This window comes from Capsicum annuum, chromosome 8 (genome assembly GCF_002878395.1).
Source record: "Capsicum annuum cultivar UCD-10X-F1 chromosome 8, UCD10Xv1.1, whole genome shotgun sequence".
Lineage (NCBI taxonomy): Eukaryota > Viridiplantae > Streptophyta > Magnoliopsida > Solanales > Solanaceae > Capsicum > Capsicum annuum.
In genome coordinates, this window is record NC_061118.1 from 69,757,316 (window position 1) to 69,780,223 (window position 22,908).

Below are 22,908 nucleotides of genomic sequence, written 5' to 3' on the forward strand. Positions count from 1 at the left end.
TAATACTCAGTCTTTAAATCATATTTTCTAAGTGTAGAAAGGACTCACTTACATGTCTAAAAATTGAAAGCTGAAATCTGTAACTTATATCTTTCAGTAAAGAATAATCTGAATAAAATTGTGATCCTTTACACTTGGTTTTCTAAAAGCTTTTCTATTATTCTTTTCTGTTATCTATAGTTTGTAGGGAAATACTTTCAAAGTTTTATCTACAAGATTACTCTTTTCTGTAGGGAGGTTCTTCTAACTAATACAAACCATATAAACTAACATAGAGTCCAACGTCTTGTACTCCTAAGGGAAAAACCTCACGATGGGGAGAGGTGTCATACTCTTTCTAAGGAGTATAACCTAAGCTAAGTGATCACATCTGTAACTATCAACCACGTAGAAGTGAGAATGATCTGATAATCTATACCTATGTTGGCTACATAATTTTGTGAAAGATAGGGCACGCTAATCCCACACTTTCCGCTCGGTACTAAATACTACTCCTTTTAAATCTGTGCCGATTCTATTGGAAATTCACTTTAAAACTAGCATAAAGGTTTATTCTAAACCCAATTATGCATCTTTTTGATTACATTCGTAAATATAGTTGTTCTGAATTCTGTAATCTATAATAAATTTGTAAAGTGGAGTCCAAATCTTATCTAAGGATAAAAACATCAAAGATTTACTATAAATCTATAATTTATCTGATCATAAGATGCTTAAAGCATCATCTTTCTTGAAATATCGACAAATAAACTTGGACTTAACAACCCATGCATCAAGTTCATGTCAAAACATCATAAATTTCATGCTTGAAATTGAGAATAATGATAAATCAATCCAAAACCTAAAATTTACTGTAATAGGCATGAAATTATATAAATAGACATCCAATTCAAATTCATAAACACTTGAAAATCTCATGATCTTTCAAATAAAAATAATGGGTATGAACCCTAATTTAAAACTCATGTATAGTCATTCAAAATATATAAATTTGTAAGTAAAACTTAGTTTTGGGAACAAGGATGGAACAAGATCCTTGTTCATAAACCCTACATACCTTGGTAGATGATTAGATGAACAATTTTGAATTATTGATTCCTATTTGTGTTCTTGAAGATGAGTTCTTGATTATCTTGTCTTGGTAATCCTTAATTTGGAGCTTTCTTGGAGAAACTATGGCAGAATTTGCTTTCTTAGAGAAGAAGCTTTGGAGATCTAGGGTTGTGCTTTGAGAGAGAAAGGATGAAAATAAGCATAAAGTTCTTAGAATGGGTTTAATATTGTGTTATTCACGAGTTCGAGGGCTTAGGAATAGACCAAAGTACCCTTTTTAAAATTTAATCAAAACTAGAAACAAATCAAATTTTCCAATTTAACATGCCACCACGACGCTTCACTATCGCGATGGCTCACTGGAAATAGGACAATTGGGAACTGGAAGTTCTCTATGATGAAGAGCTATCGTGGTGCGCCTTTAGAATGCCATTTTTTCCCTCAACGCGACGTGGTACAATCGCGTTGGCTTATTGGAAATTGCCGAATAGGAAATTGAGCTCCTCCACATTGTAGGCAAATCGCGGAGGTCCACTTGAATTAACGATTGCCATATTACCTTCACCGTGATGCGGTTCTCGCCCAGTTGGCATATTGCCTTACTTAAAATTCTCTAACTTCCCAACTGATTGTTGGATTTGGATGAAATTGGTATCGATGGAAACCTAATTCAATTTTCTTCTTAATAGAGGGTCTAAATTTGAAAAATTCTATATTTAATAAAATTTATTCATCTTTGTTGCTATACTTTGACCTTCTAGAAGCAAAATTAAGCTAGGAAAAATATGGGGTATTACAATATCTCCCCCTTGGGAATATTCATCCTTGAATATGGCTAGTTTAGATGAAAATACTGAGGAATCTGAGGCTATAAGCTATCATGCACAACTGAAATAAACTGAATGACTGATTCTTAACATAATGAGCTACTGAACTTATCTGTAAGTGCGTGAGTTTACATGGAAACAACTATATAGCTGAATCTGAGATTGGAAAAGAACTGAATGATGGAAGACTATTACCTTTAGTTGAATCTGTGTTCGTGGAGAAGAGATAAGGATATTTGGTACACATGTCTACTTCTGCTTCCCAAGTAGCACCCTCAACAGACAAATTTCGCCATAGAACTTTGACCAAGGGAACTTCTTTGTTCCTTAGTCTACGGATCTGATGATCAAAAATCTATACTGGAACTCCTTAATAAGAAAGACTATTCTGAATATCTATAATTTCTAGAGGAATTATAACAGCTGAATCGTCCATGAACTTCTTCAACAAGGAGACATGGAATATTGGATGAACCGAGGATAAATCTGCGGGTAGCTCAAGGTCATACACCACCTTCCTAACATGACTCAAAATCCATAAGGGGCCTACATATTAGGGACTAAGCTTCCCCTTTTGGCCAAATCTCTTCACCCCTTTCATGGGTGAAACTTTCAAGTACACAAGGTCATCAACCTTAAACTCAAGATCTCTTATTCTTATGTCTTCATAAGATTTCTGATAACTCTGTGCTTCTTTCAATCTCTCTCTAATCAACTAAACTTTTTCCATGGCTTCAAACACTATGTCTAGCCCAATCAAAGTGGCTTCACCCACTTCGAACCTACCAACTGGCGATCTACATCTTTGACCATAAAGAGCCTCAAACAGAGCTATCTGAGTACTAGTATTGTAACTATTATTATAAGCAAACTCAATCAATGGCTAATAATTATCCCAACTACCTTTGAAATCAAGAACACATGCCTTTAACATATTTTGTAGAGTCTGAATGGTCCTTTCTACCTGACCATCTGTCTGTGGATGAAAAGCTGAACTAAGATAAACCTGGGTACCAAGACCCTTCTGAAAGGCTTTCTAAAAGTGAGAGGTAAACTGAGTACCCTTATCTGAGATAATAGACAAAGGAACTCCATACAATTTGACTAACTCACTGATATACAACTAGAAATAATCTTCAGTTGTGTAAGACGTGTGAACTGACAAGAAATATGTTGACTTAGTCAATCTATCTACAATAACCCAAATTAAATTATGATGAAGACACATATGGGGTGATCCAGTCACAAAGACCATATTCACCTCTTCCCACTTCCAAGTGGGGATACCAAACTCTTGCAATGTACCACCAGGTATTTGGTGCTCTACCTTAACTTGTTGATAAGTTGCACACTTGGGTATAAACTCTGCTATATTTTTTTTCATACCACTCCACCAATAGATTTTCCGTAAGTCACGATACATATTGGTATCACCTGGATGAATGGAATAACGCGCGCCATGCTCTTTTGCTATAATCCACTACCTCAAATCATCAACACATGGCACATATAACACTACCAAAAATTACCCTTATGGTGATGGTTGCTAAACTATTGTAATAGACAAAAAAAACCGTTGCCATAACTCTACCACAACTGTTCAGCAAGCGTCCTATAGGTAGGCGTTCCGGTAGGTCTATGGCAGCGGTTTATGCGATGGTTGTTTGAACCGTCGCCATCGATCAAGCTATGGCAACGGTTGTCTAAAACTGTCGCCATAGCTTGACCTATGGCGATGGTTATTTTTTGACTTATTGAGATGCCTATTTTCATCTATTGCAATGGTTACTAACCATTGCAATAGAAGCTATTGCAACGACATTAAACCATTGTAATAGAATCTATTGTGACATTTGCAACAACATCTATTGCAACAGCATCTATTGTGATGTATTGTAAATTAGTATTTACATACCTAATAAATTACAATAAACAATTAGACACACATCATAAAACAAAATTATTCATTAATAATCACATAATCTAAAATATGGAACAATTAAACTAGTAATCTAAATCCAAAATCAAAAAATATGTTAAGTACTCAAATGATTAGTTAAGTTTTTACATAGTATCAAGTTCTAGTCGCGATAAGTTTCAAGAAATTCTATGTAGCCTGTATTCTTCTTTTTCTTGTGTTCTAGAATTTGTTTTTTCCGTAAAGCTACAAGTGATCCAGCTGAAACAAAGTTCTTTAACTTTCAGATGATTTCTTGAACACCCTAGGAGATTCATGGTTGTTCAAGTCACTGTAAGTTCAAAACATAAAATATCAAATAGGTTCACAATCAGTTCAGATAGCATGTTATCACTACAAACAAACAGATAACACCTTTGTTATAGACAAGGAAAAGCCTAAAGTCCTTGAAATTTAAGAACCTGCTTAAGAAAGCTTCTCAACATAAGGAAGAAGCTCGATCAGGTCATTTCTGTCTATTATCTGTCTTTTGCAGAGTTAAAAATTTTCCTAGAAATATCAGACATAAATTTCCATGTAAATTAGACAATCTCATGAAGTAGATGATCTCTTTCTTTCTCATTTTTCTCATATATAAAAAACAAAGTAAAGAAACATTGGACTCTTGCAATTGAAATAAGATGGTCAGAGCACCCAAAAATGGGATTGAACTTGCATAGATTAAGATGGTATTTGTATAATAGAGAGAGCCACATATTTTCTTCTTTTAATGTCAATATTTGACAAATAAATGGCAAATAAATGGCAGAGTTGTTTACCTTTGCAGACCATTGGTCAAGAACTCTGAAGCTTAAAATTATTTTCAACCCTGGAGAAGCTTTATCAAGTGTGGTGGTTGTGAAAATCTAAGCATCGTTTACATAATTATATCAGATTAATTTCATTGTATAAGAGAAAGAACAAGAAAACTATGCTAAGTAAATACCCTAAAGAAAATGATAAGAAGGCTACAAATAAAAACATGGTATTGTAAATTAGAAAAGGTTGCGCATTCATATATTGTCTAATGATCACTAAAGACAAAGAGCAGAAATCCAAGAGTACCATACAAGAGTGGGATGACAAAATAAGCAGTGAAATAGAAGAGAGAATTACAAAATTCACATTGGAGCTTGAGTCGAATTTAATGTCAGTTGTAATATTCTTTTTCTTCAATTGACCGTTGATATCATCCAGAAATAGATTACCCTTCTTCCATCCTGATGAGGAAAGAACCTACTAGAACAAAGAAATTGTTCAAAACAAGAACATAGAACAAAAAATGTCTCAAGTCATCCATGCGAGCTTTCATAGGCAATAATGTAGTAGATATTGAGAATTATAACTAAAGGGACTATTAGTTTATATAAAAGTATATTCCTCAGAGAGAATAGGCAATTAGCCTGAGGCAACCATAAACAAGCATCTCAAATTTCAACATTATTATGCTGCCCAGACACCGCAAACACAATATATACAAGGATATACAAATTTTTTATCTGAAGGGACCACAGTTAAAAGATAAAGTTCATCAACGGTCCAACTTTGGTCTAGTGCATAGGCCACTTCACTGGCACTGGACTTCTCTAAGCTTTGCCTAATTTCTGCATTTGTTTAATCCTTATTTAGTTACATACTGAGACAGACAAGAAAAAAGGATAAAATAACCAAACAGAGACAACTACGACAAAAAAAAATATGAACCAGAGTCGGAAGAAATAATTTTGAAAATTAGCACAGACCACGTTGTTTCTTCAACAGCCTACACCAATTTGGTTTACCTAAATAGAGTCCTTACGTTCATCCTATCACTTTAGTTTCATGAAAGTTGAGAAAGTTTTTCTTTACCAGAACCACATGCATAAAAACTAGGTTCTTAGTACGTACCAGAGAATGAGAGAAAAATTCACACACTAGAGATCAGATTTACATAGTTCAACAGAACAGCATGGCCACAGCCGCTTGAGAAGAATGAGTATGATATGTCCTTAATAGGTACATATAGTATAAAATAATAGTGATAAGTGGTAAGTGATCTAGAAATATTGCACCTTCCAATAGCAAAACATTTATACAAAAAAATAAGAAGGATAATTTAAAGCTGGAGAAATTTAGCTGATTCTCATACTCCCTTTAGATTTCATATATGTATCATCTCCAAGTTACAAGAATGGTTCTTATTAATAACGAACCACCTTAGACAAATAAATTTTATAGAGTTGTCAGGCAATAACCAAAACAAGGAGATAACCAAAACTACCAAGTTGTTGTACTTCCTGGTTCATTATTTATAATTAAAATAGATTTGCAGATGCTTTCTCAAGATTAGAATAATGTAAATTTTCCATTCCAAATGGAAATATATGAAAAGACAAAGACAGTACCTACTTGCTACAGTTTAGCTTCAACTCTTTCAACAGACGTCACCCCTTTTTTATCTCTTCTGCTAGTTTCTCCACATGTCCAATTAAATAATATTGGTAGAAAAATAAAATTTCACTTATCGTTATTCAATGGATGAGAAATAAAAGACTTGTAGTAATTCATTTACAATAAATTTTTTGAAGATAGAAATATGTCCTTCCCTCTTTTGATGAAATTAAACCTTGTTCGATCCTCGGGATATGTCTTATCTATTACTACTGCTTGCCAAATTGAATTGCATCAAAGTTCTCAATTGAACTTCATATATTAGTTCCTGATCCCTTTACTCCAAATGCTATGCATCTCTATTTTATTAGTTTACCCTCCCTACAACTCGAGCTAAACTTGTTAACATTGAAATTATTTTTGTACCAGGTGGTGTAAAATTTACTATAGCCAGGTGGCAACACAAAAATCAGGATAAGATGATAGCAGAAATGATTATGGGTTCTACAACTCAGCAGAATCAATAACTAAGCCACCTAATAACTGCCAGTTCTATGCAGAACCAAGCAATAAACCAATAATTGAAACAAACATTTGCGAATTACGCCTCTACTAGTGCAGGACAAGGAGGAGGGATACCAAATTTATACAAAAATATTATGGGTATTCAAGGAAGAATTTTCCATAATATAATTCTATTTTGTAATTGGTTGTTGTGTGTTTTTAAGTTATTATTGATTTGATAATGGAAGATGTATTTAGCATAATAAGAGCAGAAATAAGGAAATGTTTTATTGATATAGAAAAGAGAGCAACTAAAAATGCCCAAATTAAATGCATCCCAAAACGTTCAGCCAGCAATCAAAGTAAAGTTACTTGTTAGAAATTGCCAAGGAGACTACGCAAAAGCACAAAGTAGTGCAGTTACTTGTCAGAAATTACAAGTGCTACAAACTACTTCCAAGATATGTATCATAATATTAGACATCTAAAACAATCAAATCACAAACCACTCTAAGCACAGAGAAAAAGTTTAATGGTTGTACAACTTCAAGTTTTAACAACAAAAGCATTCTCAGTACCTTTACTATCCCCCTAAATTTGAGATACTGGATCACTGCTGCTTGTAAATCATTTGCTTCCACTTCACGAGCCTTAAAATTAGGTGTACCAGATCTTGACTTTTAATTATGTCAATTTTCCTTGGCACCTTCCTTAGCATTGTTATAAAGTGATCCAAAGACATGATAAAAAAACTTGGATAGCTAGTTATACTATTAATATTTATTCATGTTTTAAATAATTGATTCTTTATAATTTGAACAAGAAATAGCCTGTTACAAAAACTATTTAAGATTATCAACATTTCAGCAATTGTTGGCAAGAATACTATAACAAATTCATCAATGGGAAAATTATGCAGCTTAAAATTAAAGCATGATATGCCTGAAATTTCAGTAAAAACATAGGTTCACATCTCAATTTTTGCTTCCCTAAAAATAAAGAAACAAACATGATTAGAAATTCATCAAAATAAATGCAAAAAAGGTACCTTTTTTCCTCTCTAGACCTAGCAGCAGACTCTCTGTTCTTGATCATACGTAGTTGTTTCTGTTGTGTAGCTTTGTCAGCCGGCAATGCCTTCACAGTTGACCTTCTTTTCCCTTTTCCACTGCCACTTTCCTCCCTATAATAGTCGCCGCTACAACCCCATTAACATATCCCATGTGGGGTAGTGGTAGTTGTGGTGGTTCCATACTATACCCACCTAGTACATTCTGCTGCATGGCCATTAGAAACTGATAATTCCTTGTACCCATCATGTTATCCACCACAAACCCTCCTCCAGCATCCGAAGCCACCATCTCCATCGATGAAGGTGGCAGTGGAGTAGTAGCAATCATCGGTACTCTAACATCCTCCTCTATAACCACACCAGCCTTTGTCAAGAAATCCTCCAAGTCATCTCCCCCCACCCCCTACTATAATATTTTTTCATACCTCATCCATAGTTTTAGTGGGCCCCACATCACCACCACCACCACCACCAGCCACGATAATAGAATTAACAACGATAATAGTTGTGACGGTGATGGTAGCAGTGGGTTCAGAAGCAAAAAGGTCAGAATTAGAATAAATATTCTTGAAGAAGTATTAAGGTCCCCTTTTGGGGATGAAGTGAAGAAGAACGATCCAAATTAGGTGTTGTTGTTGATGCTGACAATATCACCTTTGAAATTGGGTCATAGGATTATAGTGAAATTGGGTTGTCGCAGCTTATGAAACATCAGTGAAATTGGGGACACAATGTTTATATTTCTTTAATTTTTGATAATATTGTGGAGGGAAGTGAAAAAACATTGTAATAGTATTTTTATCCTATAAAGCATTGCCATAAATGACTCTATGGCAACGGTTCATGTAATCGTTGCTATAAGACACTCTATTGCAACGGTTCTTCAACAATGGCAATGCTTATACCACAAAATAGTTTTACTAGAATATTTTTTTGCAACGATTGTACCCGTTGCAATAGAGGGTCTATTGCAAACTTTTGGGATCGTTGCCAAAAAATTCGTTGCAGTAGAGGTAATCTCTAGTAGTGTAATCTACTCTGGTATCTCAACAGACCATCTCCCCCTTGGGAGAAAACCTATATCTTCAGTTTAACCAAACTAGAATCCTTATCCTTCTTCTCTTTCACTTCCCAAACTAGAGAACATTCAGAACTACTCTGAACCCAAATATTCCCTTCAGACGAATCAACTAATCTCACACCCAATCCAGCTAACCGATGAACTTCCTGAACTAGCTTCTTCTTATCATTCTCCATATGAGCAAAAATGCCCATAGACAATCTACTAAGGGCATCTACCTCTACATTGGCCTTGCTCGGATGATACAACACACTCATATCATGATCTTTAAAAATTCCAACCACCTTCTTTACCGAATATTTAACTCTCTTTGAGTAAATAAATACTGCAATCTTTTGTGATCTATAAACACATAAACATATACCCCATACAAATAATGTCCCTAGATTTTCAAAGTAAACACAACAACAGCTATCTCAAGGTCATGGGCTGGATAATTCTTTTCATGAGGCTTCAACTTTCTAGAGGCATAGGATATGAACTTACCTCTCTGCATTAAAACATAACCTAAACCAACTCTAGAGGCATCATAATACACCACAAACTATTTGTACCATCAGGTAACGCTAAAACTAGAGCTGGAGTGAGTCAAGTCTTCAACTCCTGAAAACTCTTCTCGCAGGAATCTGACCACTGAAACTTAACTTTCTTTTAGGTTAATCTATACATAGGAGATGCAATGGACAAGAAACCCTCAACATAGCATCTATAATAACCAGCTAAACCCAATAAACTTCTAATGTCTGATGGGGAGATAGGTCTAGGCGAATTTCTTACTGCTTTTATATTTTGGAGATCAACTCTAATAAACTCACTGGAAATAATATGTCCAAGGAAAGCTACTAACCTTAGCCAATATTCACACTTGCTGAATTTGGCAAACAACTGGTGATCTCTAAGAGTCTGTAATATAATTCTAAGATGGTCTGCATGATCCTCCTCACTATGAGAGTAGACAAGAATATCATCTACAAACACTAAGACAAATATATCTAGATACTATTTAAATACTCTATTCATCAAGTCCATGAAGGCTGCTGGGGCATTTGTTTGTTCGAAGGACATGACTAGAAACTCAAAATGACTATAATAATTTCCGAAAGCAGTCTTTGGAATATCACATCCCCTTACTTTAAGCTAATGATAGTCGGATCTAAGGTATATCTTTGAAAAATAACTTGCACCTTGGAGTTGATCAAATAAGTCAACAATTCTAGGAAGAGGATATTTGTTTTTGACTGTGACTTTATTCAGATGATGATAGTCAATGCACAAACGCAAAGAACCATCTTTCTTTTGCAAAAATAGGATGGGAGTGCCCCATGGAGAAATACTAGGCCTTATGAAACCTTTATCTAAGAGATCTTTAAGCTACTCTTTTATTTCATTAAGCTCAGCTGAAGCCATTTGATATGGAGGAATAGAGGTAGGTTGCATATTTGGGAGAAGGTCAATACCGAATTCTATTTCCTTAATAGGAGGTACCCCTAGTAAATCATTGAGAAAAAATCAAGAAACTCATTAACTAGATGATAAATATACCCTTTAGAAATCAACTTTTTAGATTTAAGATAAGATATGAAATAACTATTGGGAGACACTGAATTACCTTTCCACTGAAAGACTGGCTCATCTGGAAATTAAAACTTCACCAATCGGGTGCGAGAATCTATAGAGGCATAATAAGAATAGAGCTAATTCATCCTAAGAATAAGGTCAAAGTCAACTATATATAACTGTATTAAGTCTGCTAACATAATTTTATGAAGGACAAAGATAGGACACTTACTATAAATTTGTTTGGCAATAATTGACTCACCTACTCGAGTAGAAACCAAGAAGGTCTCAGAGATCTTTTCAGGACTTATTTTAAAATTGACTGCAACTAATGGGGTCACATAAAAGAAACTCGACCCAGGGTCTAACAACGCATAAACATTGAAATAAAAGACACAAAGCATACTAGTAACAACATCTGGTAAATCCTCCTGCTCTTGATGGGATGGTAAAGCATAAAACCAATTTTGGAGCAGACCACCACCGGTACTGGATGATGCGCCTTAAGGAGGAACTGGGAAACCTAGAGGAGTTGGTGCACTAGTAGCCTGAGTCTGGGGATGAACATCTCTATTTTCTTACTTAGCATGCAAGAACTCTCTAATTCCATGACCTAACTTACCATAACCATAACAACCCTTTCATCTAGCTAAATATTAACCAGGGTGATTCTTACCACACTTAGCATATAGAGGATAATTAGGCCTTCTACTCACACTATTCTAAGATCTAGACATAGAGGACTTACCTCACTACTCCTACCTAGCTTTGGGAGTGGGAGAACTAGCTGAAGATGGGGCTGAAATAGATGAATGATTTTGAAACTCCAAATGATTTCCCCCTTGAGACCTAGCCTGGCCATACTCAAACTACCCTGTTCTAGCCTTTTTATTTCCCATATCTCTTCCTTTCAACTTCTCTGCCTCAATATTTTGAGGATGAATCATTAATATAGCAAGATCCATGTTTCTAATAAGCATGGCAGTCCTACACTCCTTGACTACCAAACTAGATACTCCAGTGACAAACTTACTCATACTTTCCCTAGGATCAGCCATCGTATCAAGAGCATACTTAGACAACTAATTGAACTTAAGGTAGTAATCCTTCACTATCATTGATCCCTGCCTCAAATTCAAAAACTCTTCTATCTTAGCTTCTCTTATTTCACGCGAGAAGAACCTGTCTAGAAAAATATCTCAAAATACTTGCTAACTTATAGGATCCGCATTCTTACCTCTACCATTATTCCACATCACTACCCAATCATTCACTACATCCTTCAACCTATAGGATCTCAACTCCACACTCTCTTCCTAAAATATATGCATAATCTAGGTGATCTTCTTTACCTTATCTAAATAAAGCTACGGGCCCTTACCTTCTTTCGACCCAAAGAACTCTAGTGGATTTATTCTCATGAACTCTCTAATTTTGGCTGCTGCTAAATCCCTATTTTACTGAAGTGGGATTGCAGCCTTATGGTTGCCCTGAACATTAATAGTCACAGCTTTGTCTAATTCTGGAAAGGCAACCCTAAACTAAGCATGGGATACATTCTTATTTAGAGAATCAGCGAGCTGGGGTGGCTGGTTATCATTTCTGTGGGTGTTAGCTCGAGGAGGAGAAATATTCAATACGTTATATAAGAACATGAGTTAAAAGAATATAGAGATACTGTAAGCATGATAGATCATAAAAGAAAGAGATGATTTCCTAAGAATGTCCCATAGCCTCTTCTTCATAAATATGGTATGCATCATACCCATAATCAAAACTCTATGTAACATGGCATGTCTAACTCCCTTGGAATCTTATAAACCTTAAGCTCTGATACCAAGTTTGTAATGCCCCAAAACCTGGTCCCAAGATATCACACGGTGCTCAAGACTATGAGTAGCCTTAAGCTAACCCTGTCAACCTTCTACTAAGTATGAATCTTATAATAATGGAAATATATACATAAAAGTGATACTAAATTTGGAAACTATCTGAGAAAGGTTAAGAATAATCTAAATATAATGTATGAAAATCAAATACTATAAGTTTGACAAGCCTCTACCACTAATATCTAGAGAGTCACTAGGACAGACCACCAACTGACTCAAACTGTCTAAAAGAATACTGAATCATCAAATATGATAAGCTGAAAATAAATTGAGTGACCAAGACCCCGAACTATGAGGACTCACTAACTGTCGGATATAGATAAAGATGCTCAAACTACTCACGCTACTGATACTGAGCACCTAAACCTACATTATGAGACAATGTAGCACATAGACATATATGTGGATCATTACTTTGAGGATGTACTAAGTATATGAGGTGAAATACATAAGAAAAACATCACTTCATCATCATAATTTGTAAAACAAGGCATGCTAAATGTAAATGACTCACATAAGCTGGAATATCTGAAATGCTGAAATCTGAAATCATAAAAAGCAAATCATACTTTATAAATCTAGTGAGTCATAACATTTAGTTATGTTATCTAAGTGTATAAAGGACTCACTTCTATGTCTGAAAATTAAAAGCTAAAATCTGTAACTGATATCTTTCTGTAATGCATAATCTAAATAAAATTGTGAGCCTTTACACTTAGTTTTCTAAAAGCTTTTCTGCTATTATTTTCTATTATCTATAGTCTATAGGGAAATACTTTCAAATCTTTATCTGTAAGATTACTCTTTTCTATAGGGAGGTTCTTCTAACCAACATAAACCATATGAGCTAACATAGAGTCCAACGTCTCGTTACCCTAAGGAAAAAACCTCACGATGGGGGAGAGGTGTCACACTTTTTTCAAGGAGTATAGCCTAAGCTAAGTGATCATATATGTAACTATCATCCACCTAGAAATGGGAATAATCTGATTATCTATACCTATGTTGTCTATGTAGTTCTGTGGAAGATAGGGCACGCTAATCCCATACTTTCCGCTCGGTGCTAAATACTACTCTCTTTAAATCTGCGCTCACTCTGTTGGAAATCCACTTTAACGCTAGCATAAGGGTTTTTGCTGAACCCAATTATACATCTTTCTAATTAAATCTGTAAATAAAGTTGTTCTAAATTTTGTAATTTGTAATAAATCTGTAAAGTAGATTTCAAATCTTATTTGAGTATCAAAAGATCATATCTTTATTATAAATCTATAATTAATCTTATCATAAGATGCTTAAAGCATCATCTTTCTTGAAATATCAACATATAAACTTGGGCTTAATAACTCATGCATCAAGTTCATGTCAAAACATCATAAATTTCATGCTTGTTATTGAGAATAATGATAAATCAATCAAAAATCTAAAATTCACTGCAATAGGCATGAAATTATAGAAATAGACATGCAATTCAACATCATTAACACTTGAAAACCTCATGATCTTGCAAATAACAATAATGGGTATGAACCCTAATTTAAAACTCATATATAATCCTTCAAAATCATATGAATTTGTAATTAAAATTTAGTTTTGGGAACAAGTATGGAATAAGATCCTTGTTCATAAACCCCACATACCTTGGTAGATGATTAGACGAAGAATCTTGAATTATTGATTCCTATTTGAGTTCTTGAAGATGAGTTCTTGATTATCTTGTCTTGGGAATCCTCAATTTAGAGCTTTCTTGAAGAAACAATGGTGGAATTTGCTTTCTTAGAGAAGAAGCTTTGGAACTCCAGGGTTTTACTTTGAGAGAGAAAGGATGAAAATAAGCATAAAGTGCTTAGAATGGGTTTAATCTTGTGTTATTCACAAGTTTGGGGCGTAGTAATTGACCAAAGTACCCTTTTTAAAATCTAATCAGAATTGACCATATTTTCCGATTTAACATGCCACCGCGATGTACAACTATCGTGGTGGTTCACTGGAAATAGGACAATTGGGAACTGGAAGTTCTCCACAATGAGGAGCTATCACGGTACGCCTTTGAAATACCATATTTTTCCATCAACGCAATGCGGTATAATTATGTTGGCTTACTAGAAATTGCCAAATGGGAATATGAGCACCTTCGCGATGCGGGCAAATTGTAGAGGTCCACTGGAATTGACGATTGCCATTTTACCTTCACTGCGATGTGCTGCTCTCCCAGCTGGCATACTGCGTTACTTAAAATGCTCAAACTTCCTAATCGAGTGTTGGATTTGGATGAAATTGGTATCCATGGAGAGCTAATTTAATTTCTTCTCAATAGAGGGTCTAGGTCTGAAATATTCAATATGTAATAAAAGTTATTCATCTTCGAAGCTATCCTTTGACCTTCTAGAATTGAAATCAAGCTAGGAAAAGTACGGGGTAATACATTTGGTAAAATAGGATTGCTCATATATGCCTCTATTTTCTTTTTGGAAGCTCTTAGATTGCATGCACACCATGTGTTTATTGAAATATCAATAAGAGAGGAATGCCTTTAATGACTGGTGAATGTGATCTATCTTGGGGAATAATGTGATCATTATTGAAGCCTAATTTTGAGTCCTATTGGTCCTAAATGTGTAATAACTGGTAGTTATTGGTTGAAGTATTTTGTTAATAAATAGGGCATCCAAGGTTTTTCTTGGTCAATATGCTTAACATGGAACCTACGGGTGAAGTCTAAGTAACCCAAGAGACATGAATTCTTGTGTTACCCCATGATAAATTGAGTGACGCCATTCTTGTTTCCATTAGGGATTATGGATGTTCTATGAGATTGAATGGTTAAGTGCTGTGAAGAAATAGGCCCATGAGTTGTAATGATGACGTTACATTGCGTTCACCTTAATTTTTCTTTAAATTTATTTTCTTTTTTAATAAATGAAAATATCAAAAACATATTTTACTTTTTATTCTTTTGTTTTGCTTTTTTTCTTTTATGTTTCATAGGTATGCCTCCAAGAAAAAGTTTTCCACGAGATGCTAAAAGCATAATGCTCCGAATAAGGGCAAGGCAAAAGGTACTTCTACAATGAGCAAGAACTAGCCTCCATAGGTGTCCAATGAGGCCCTGAAGTCCAATAAAATTTGATGAAGCTCAAACTACACCCTAAGGTGTGAGAAATCATCATCAATAAAGTAACTCAACTTAGGTTGGGGTCAAATCCACAGGGAGTGAAGGCAAGAATTTCAATACTCGAGAGTGTTAGAAGTCAACTAGAAGTTTACCCATAATGTGGGGTAAATAAAAACGGAAGTAAAAATGGCAGGTTTGTTTGAAGGATTTCAAATTTAACAATTTTGTTGTTTTAAGACTACTATTTCGAAGCTAGGAATAATTAGAGATTAATCAAGTGTTGATGGAACTTGGGGTTATGCCTTTCTAGGTGTAGGTTCATTACTTGATTATTTGTCTATATTTCTCTAGAAGTCATGGGTAGGCTAGATCTAGATGTATTAGTGTCAATTTGTTAACAAAACACCAAATATCACAAATGGGTTCTTTCAAACACCTCATAAGTGTAACAATTTTGCCAATCTATGCCTTCAATTAACAACCTTATGTCTAAAAGATGACATTAAATGAACTAATTTCAAGTTATTACTTACACCCATTCCTCACCCATATGCCCCCTTGTCAAGGATGATATGCCTTCTAAGGTAATTAGGCATCGCAACCCCCAATACTTAACTAAAACATGGAAAGAAGGAAAAATCCATATTAAATATCTAGTTAGAAAGACAAACAAACAAAACCCATACATGAATCAAAACCTATTCAAGCATAAACCCTAAATAAGAATTAGCTACTTATAGAGAGAGAAAGTAGCGATATACTTAAATTTCCATCAAATTGATCAATAGAAAATAAATAGAATGCAAAATCTAAGCTTTAAATTCAATAAATATTTAATAGAAATTCCTAACTCTCCACTGGAGGGTCACTGTAATGTGTTGTTAGCTCATGATTAGTACAATAATCCCAATAATGGTGGAAATGAACTGAAAAAACCCCAATTTATCCCTAAATTCCCGTTTGCCCAAATTTACAAAAATGCTACTGCACTCTTGATCTGCTTGAGTAGATCTAAAGCAGATCCAGAGTAGATCTAGAGTAGATTAGGAATAGATGGGACTTATTTGGCCATTTTTTCCACCCACTTGCATGGGTAGCCTCCTGACACATCCATGTGATCTTTAGGCATCTTTTTCTTTCATATTTGACTTTCCATTAACTTCAATGGATTGCTTATCTTTATTTTCAACCTTTAGCTGAAAAAATAAGCATTATTCATAAGATTAGCACCAAATTAATAGAGAAACATGATAATTTAAGTTTAAAAGGTGCTAACAAGTCATCAAATTAACGACTTGTCCATCACCCAAACATAAACTTTTGTTTGTCCTCAAGCATCCAATAATAATCAAATGAGATAGGGTATTTATGACTCAAAACCATCCAAAATAAAGCTATAATAAAGGTCTAGGATAACAAAGATCTACAATGACTTCTAAAACAAGTGATGGCAACAAGAAAGCCAAAAATTTTCAATAAGCACAAATCTATGAAGCATAGATGCAAGTTTGTATCAAATGAACCTTTCAAATCAACAGAGCATCTTAAGAGGTGACACAAAATCTTCAAGTATCATATCAACATTCACAATGCAACTTTCCATGCCCGTTTACCCAAATCGAGAGTAAGACGTCACCATTTACCCCAAAGTATCAATGGCGCTCACATACAAGAGTTAGCTTCACACTTACAAGACATTTCAATTCTTAGAGCAGCTCAAATAATGAAATAATTTACTTTCACTCTCGCAAAGAAATTCAAATTAAGTAGAACCACAGGCTTTCCCTTTGTGTTTTTTGCCGCTAATGTAGACTTACCTTGTTTGGAACCACCAAGGTCTTGTGAGTTTAGTTGAAGGATTAAGGTGAAAGAAGGAATATATTGATCCAATGACTAAAAATCTTTTTCAACATAATCATTCATCCCCTTCTACCCCAAAATTTCAAATTATCCTCAATATTCACCTTCAAATCATATCCCTTTCTTAACTTAACTTGTATAATATCATTTACCAAACAAATCCAACCCTCCATTTTCTTTATTTACTTCTTTGGTTTTCTCAAGAGATCTTATAAACTCAAGCTCTTCTTAGCCCTTCATTTGTCTAATTTCTCTTCAAGTTATATTGTCTAGGATATTCAACTTTATCATCAAGCATATCTCTTGTCTCTTAAGCATATAATTTTACAACTTTACATATACCTTTCTTGGTTCTTCTTGGCATACCACATTCTTTAACCAAACTTGGAGTTTGAACCACCCTTACATTATTCTCCCAAATACACAACCCCCAAACATAGGCTTTTGCCTATATGTCTTATTTAGAGTCATGCAATGCAATAAAGAAGGTTAAGTGGCATAAGAAATATTTTCAAAAGGGTTTAGGTGCTTTAGCGTGGTTATCATTACAGCAAAAAAGAAAAATGGGAAAAAGGCTTAAAGGGGTTAATTAGGGAACAATGTTAAGGTGGGAAATTGGATATATGACGGGTCAAAAATGTCCTTGAATCATCCTCCAAACCAAGCTTGCATAGGATTTCTCTTTGATTACACTCGAGGAAGTTCTAGACTACACGTATGTACACAAATTATTCAAAATTCTCACTACACATGGCATCGCACTCATTGAGAAAAAAGTTAGTCTCCTAATAAATTTGAGAAATTTGAGATTAATAAGTGATACAATCCCAAACTACACCTCCAAAATAAGGATAAAGCGGTTGTAGTCATTATAGTAACCAAACTATGTTGGGGTTATACCCAAAGGGACTACAGGTATCGTATCTCTCTGTTGGAATCAACAGGCAAGTACAAAAAGTAAATGGGGGTTTAGTAGTATAAAGAAACTGTAAGTAATAGAATATAGACTTTGGTTGAAGTTAGTAGGAGATAAATAATTGGGTTATATTCCCTCTGGCATCTTAAATCCGTAGTTTTATAGTGCTCAGCTAAACCAACCCAGTACCTTACATGAAGAATTTGATAAGTTATATACCATCATCTGTCTTGTGGACTCGTTGATGGATTTTACCCTTTACCTTTTGAGTCTTAAGATATTGCATTACTAACTCTTATCCTAGATCACAATTAAGTATCACCCTGTGGTCTCAAGTTATTAGATGGAAGCTAATTGTCTTTAGGAAATAGTACTAATAAGCTAATCTCAACGATTAACTTCCAAATTACTGTTGTTATTATCTTTTCCTAGTCCCTACTCCTTTTTTAGAGTTAACAGGAATATATAGGCGGTATCCTAACATTTGCAACTGCTAAGATAACTATTAAACTAAAGATAATACAATACATGCATAAGTATCAGTTATGAACAACTTTGCACTTCACCTACTTCATCAATATGCTAGGGTTCATACAACCCTAGCTAAGGGTTTTAGCCTCTTATGATTGTGCAACAACCAATGGATTTCATAATTAAAAGAATTAAAGAAGTATCATACTAATCAATGATCAAAACCCAAAGTCGAAAACTAAATTATCAACCAAACTCTCCAATACAAGAATTCCAAAGATCATAATATGTTAAGGTTTGTAAGATAACATCAAAGTGCATATCCCTAGGTAAAAACATATAAAGGGTATTTATAGTACATAAGAAAACCTTAAATATTAAATCCCAAATAAAAAAGGGAAAATGGAGTTGGTGGCCACTTGCTTGAGACACTTATGACCCGTAAGTACTACTTAAGGGCTGTAAGTGGACCCAGGTAAGTGCCAGAAATTTTTCCTACAACTTTGGACACTCTGGATCTTGAATTCTGGCACTTACCTTAGGCACTTACGGCCTGCTAGTACTACATATGGTCTGTAACTAGACCCAAGTAAGTATTGGAGTCTTTAAATTCCTGCAACCAATCCTCTGGACTTCAAGTTCTAGTATATGCTTTATTCACAAATGCTCGATAAGTGCCACATACACCCAAAAATGCTCAAGTAAGTAGCCAAAAACCTTATTTTTTTATCCTTTTCTTGAAATTAGCATCCAAAGCCGAATTTCCTGCAAAGCATACCCAAAACTCATCATATCTAACAAAACAACCTAAGAATCATGCATATTTTCATAGTTTTAAGCATCAAAAGTGCTATAAATTCATAGCACATCAACACCCTCAACTTAGAAAATTCCATGTCCTTAGGCAATAAAATAAAACAAAGATGAAACACGATGCTTAATTAGGAGAATATAAGACATCAAAGGTAGTCAATCATCGTCTTAAGTTCAAAACACATTACCCTCTCAAAGTTCAAAACATACAAAAATAACTATATGTAAACATGAAGCACAACAGTATGACACTAAGGAATCTATTTATGGAAATTACATTAGAAATAAAAACCATGTATATATACAAGTTACACTTACAAGCAATTGTCCAACTACCAATATAACCTATTTCCCCTCACGTCAAACAAGTCCCATTTTGATTATATGGAATAATGTATGTCAGTGCGGGGACGATCAAGAGACACTCATACTTAGAAGAGAAGTTACAACTAATACATGACAAATACCATAGGCTTTCCCTTATTTTCTACTCCTAGGTTTTCAGACAGTCAGGTCAGGATCGTTATAGGACTCTTCTCTACTTGTAATGTATGTTTGGGGGATGGTATAGTACGTATGGATATTCCTTTATCTTGTTTTGATTATGAGAAGCTAACAACAAGGGACTAGGTCCCTAGGTCATCATGGAAAAATATAGTTGTCACAAGGTCTGCACAATTTTGTCTTCTAGTGTAACACACTACGCAGGTGAGTTGTGTACCTTTGAAGTACACTTGTCCCAATTAGAGTTTTGACCTAATCATTATTACACTATAAAAGGAAAAGAATGCTTTCCAATGGGTGAGTTTTTGCAAGTTTAGAATTGTAGAAAGTGAAATAGGCAAAAACTTAAATTTGTAATTTGTTCAAGTTCTTATTTTCATTATGTACTGAAAGAGTGAGTGTACTTGAGTTAAGCAATGGTCTATATATAAATTAAATATATTATAAGAGTAATGCTTTTCTTTGCTTTCTTGAGAGTTCTTAGGTAGAGTTACCTAAGTTTTATATTGGTTAGAGTTAATCAATATCAAGGTGTGTTCTTGATAGAGTTGTCAAGATATGCTTGTACTAGAGTTAGTACATGAAGAAGAAGCCTAGATTTAGTTTTGTTGAGTCTGAAATCAAGAGTTTGATTATAGTGTATTGTTGGGTACTTGCGAGGTCAAACTATGATTTTTCATTCCTTGAGCAAGGACGTTTCCACGTTAAAATATTTGTGTTCTTCAGTTTTCTAAAAAGTTTTAGTTTTCCTATTCTTTACTATTTCGTTGCCTATGACTAACTCTAAGGAACCTGGTCCCTCACTATTTGGTACAATCTCCCATGTTCCATCAATAGGTATCAGAGCCAAAACACTCTAAAAGGTTAACACCTAGAGTGATTTGTTTATCATGACTTCTCCACCTAATCTAGAAGAAGGGCAATCCAACACTAGACCACCTAGATTAAATGGGTTGTTCTATGGGTGATGGAGAGCTAGGATGTATGAATTTACTAAGGGTAAGGATAGTGAGATGATAGATGTAATACTCAATGGTCCTCATATGACAGTTAATGAGGTCAAGGAAATATGAATAACTAGAGTGGTTATTAAAAGAAGGAGAGAGTATGATGATGAAAATTGAAAGACAGTTGAGAAAAATTACAAGGCCAAAAAATTGCTAGTTTGTGGCATAGGGCTTGATGAATATAACAGGGTTTCTGCATGCGAAAATGCTAAGGAAATCTGGGTTTGCTTGAAAATAGATCATAAAGGAACCACTAATATGAAGGATTCAAAAGTTGATATACTGACTACTGAGTATGAAACCTTCACTATGAAAGAAGGAGAAACTATCCAAGAGGTGCATAAAAGATTCACTTAAATAACAATTGAGTTGCACTATTTAGGAAAGTGATTCCTTTGTACAAATTGGTGAGAAAATTTTGGGAGTTCTGCGTAAATATTGGGGAAGAAAAGTGAATTCTATCACTAAATCAAGGAACCTAATAACTCTAACCATAGATGAACACGTTCGTACTCTGATGATACATGAACTCAAGAAGCAATAAGGGCAAGAGAAGAAGGAAGAAAAAAGAGAAAAATCTCTAGCTCTAAAGGATACAAAGTCAAAATCGGATGAAGAAGACATTGATGTTACCTATTTGTCAAAAATAATTGTTAAAGTAATGAAGTAAAGTGATCAGTTTCAAGGAAAAGTAAGCAACATCAAGAAGGGAGGCATTGCACAATTTTGTCACAAATGTGAATGTCTTGAGAATTTCATCAAGGACTATCCAATTCCCTATTTAGATTACCCAAAATATCTCAAGTCTCTGTAACAAAGGAAAAAATAGGGACTAGGTCCCCATAAAGTCAAGATAAAAGGCTATTGCTTATTTTGCATATAAGCAAGCCTTAGCTATCTGAGGGGATTCCTCCAGTGAATCTGAAGAAGATGGGAAGCAAGAAAATGTTTCTATGCTGGTAGTAGAGGATGAGAAAGTGACCTTTGATTCTTTGTTTTCTCTTATGGAAAACATTAAAAATAAATAAGAAAATATGGTAACTCTCTCTAACATTAAGAAAAATTTAGATAATTACTCTACTAGAAAGATAAAATGCTAGAAAATGTGTTGATTGATTTAGTATGTGAATTGACTACTGAGAAAAATACCATGGAAGAGAAATTAAAGAATTAATAACTTTAATTAATTGCTAGAACTCTCCATATTTTTGAAACGAATGAACAACTTGCTAAGTTGAAAAGTGATAATTTGACTTTATTGAGTCAACTAGAGAAACTAAATGACTCTGATGATAATGGGAAGAAAAAAACTTCAAACATTCAGATTGAACTTAAAGATAAATTGAGGGATTTTAAAAGCACCTTATGAGTGCACTCTAGAATAATGAAGAGTTAGAAAGGGACCTGGTTCATTTAAGATAAGAACTTAACTAATCTATACAATGGACCACATCCTCACAAATCTTTTCTAATTTAACCAGTCAAGGGATTAGAAATACTAAGGGACTTAGGTATCAGTACAAAACTCAATCACATGGGTTTTAAGGAAAGGTTTTTGAAGATGTCAGAAACAAAGTTCATAAACCTTTGTACACTCACTATGGGAGAGATGGTCACATAAAAAGACTGTCAAAGTTGGATGAGAGTTAGAATGAATAGTGTTAGATATATTCAGCAAGGGAATGCCTATCCTAAGGGTTTTATACTTTTGAAAAATATGAAGAAGCTCTTATTACAAAGGTGGGCCAAGAAGGATTTGATTACACCTTTTTCCTCCTACTGGGAACTCAAACTCAAGTGGGTTCCCAAATCTGACATATGATTTTATTTTCACGAGGGATAAAGGGTTTGCATTCAAAATAGGTTCATTGATAGTTTTTATTAAAATCATATGACTAGAAGCCCTAACTAT

The 22,908-nt window shown here is 34.5% G+C and overlaps 1 pseudogene; it reads right to left on the reverse strand.

Annotated features, from left to right (window-relative positions):
• Window positions 1-7,678: 7,678 nt before the first annotated feature.
• On the reverse strand, window positions 7,679-14,532 carry LOC107856961 (annotated as a pseudogene).
• Between the last annotated feature and the right edge of the window lie 8,376 nt (window positions 14,533-22,908).